Raw genomic sequence first — 2,143 nt, 5'->3', positions numbered from 1 at the left:
CTCAAAGTCTCCCTAATTACATCTGCACTGTACAGTCCACAAAGAACCTCACCTATTTTGTCTTTCTTCACTTTCCCATCCTCCTAACCCTTGGCCAACATTGCTGGATGACCATATCTTACACCCCATTAATAACCTTTGCAATCCTGTGGACCATTATGCAATAAGTAGCATCTATCCTTGTGTATCAATGCCTATTTCCCTATAGATTGTAAGCTTGCGAGCAGGTACATCCTACCTCTGTGTCTGTCTGTTTTTACCCAGTTTTGTTCTATTACTGTTGTTCCAATTGCAAAGCGCAACAGAATTTTCTGTGCTATATAAGAAACTGTCAATAATTACTTCTTGAATCTTCTGATTCGTTGGTCTCTCCATGGATGGGTCGGCGGTCCCCTGGCCTTGGCAGGTAATGTTTTTTATGTGTGTTTATTGTTTATGTTTATGTTTTTGGTCCCTCACATGGTTGGACGTTTTCTCACGTCCAACTTTTTTTCTAATTCAGGCCTACTATTGACCTCTTTTTGCTCATTACTATGTTCTACAGCGGTTTATTTTTCTATATATTCTGTGTTATGTGTTGAAAAATAGAAAAAATATTTCAGGAATTGTGTCACGACACTGTCGGCCAATTCCACAAATACGCCAATTTGAGAATTGCCACATGCAACGTGGGGTCACTTTTGGACACACGGGATTAATCAAACACCTTAGCTGCCACCAACAAAGACTTTTCAATGTATTACGGACGTTGCAGGCGTCTTTAGCTTTACCTGTCACACACACACTGCAATACTTAGAAAAGTAGGTATACGTGAGCCACACGGTCCCTGAGTTCATAAGAATCACAGAATCAGATCTACAATTAGATATTTAATTTCAAGAATACTTCAGAGCTTTAGTTACAAAAAAGGTTACAAAGATTATTAATCATATTTTAAAAACACACACAGCAATCTCAAACAAATTAAAAGAAATAATAAATACAGAAACCCTAACTCACTTACTGAAACAACCTTAGGTGATTCTGTTGTGGGGGAGTTTCACAGAATAGACAATGGTCATCTCCAGCATGTAACTGCTGTATCCCCAAGAGATGCACTTTGTGTCCCAGTGAGACAGATATAGTCTTCAGCTCCATCAGCCCCCTCCCTTTGGATTTTTAACTACTTCCCTGCTGGACCCTAAACATACAACATTTTTACATACTTGGTGCTTGGCAACAGGTGTGGGGGGGGGGGGTGTAGCCCAAAGGCATGCTGTATGAATCTCTTTCAAAGAGAGCGAGGTCTGGGCTCTGGGTGTCACGTCTTCCTAAGCCTGGAGGTGTGGATTTGAAGTTTTAGAGGTTTATGACATTAGCCAGGAAATAGGATTCCTGAGCATTCCAATCAGGACATTTGGTCACCCTCTCCTGGTCTGTTTACAGAGCCCCCTGATGACATAACAAACAAATTGGGCTTATCAGACCTCAATGTCAGGAGCTTGGCAATATCTGCTTTTGATGTAGAAATACAATCCCCTTTTACAACTTCATGTCAGGGTCCCAGGCCACAGATAATTTATATTTTGGAAAATATACAATTCTGAGGTCAGCTCACAGGAGAAACTGTGCTTTCCCTGACATCTCCCTCTTATTAGTATTTATAACCTCCGGTCTGGTCATTGCATATGTCATACTTTATGGTCTGTAGATAAGACTTTATCTCACAAGCTAGATGCATGGAGGTTAAACACAGAACATTGCCTGTCAGCCATTTTGTCACATCTAAGCTGAAAAAATACAAAATTATATATATACAATCACTTGAAAAATTATTGGTGATTATTCCTGAAGGTAATCACCACACCTTAGATCACATATAATTTGTGATCCTCCTTTCTGTATTTAAACATGACATCTCCACCGGCAAATGGCGCACAAGGGCGGTGACCCACATCATTGACTCATTGCTGCGCTACTGACCACTTGTTCACCTAGCCGTGATAAACCATCTGCATTAGTGTGTTGAGAACCCATTCTGTGCTGGATGGTAAAGGTATACTGCTGCAAGGTGAGACTCCATCTCAGGAGTTTCCCATTGTCTCCAGACAAGTTTACTCTGACTGACGCCACCCTCTGCTAGCTGCTCAGTACCGGGGCAGA

This window comes from Pseudophryne corroboree, chromosome 2, assembly GCF_028390025.1.
Source record: "Pseudophryne corroboree isolate aPseCor3 chromosome 2, aPseCor3.hap2, whole genome shotgun sequence".
Lineage (NCBI taxonomy): Eukaryota > Metazoa > Chordata > Amphibia > Anura > Myobatrachidae > Pseudophryne > Pseudophryne corroboree.
Note: the sequence above shows the minus strand (reverse complement) of the source record.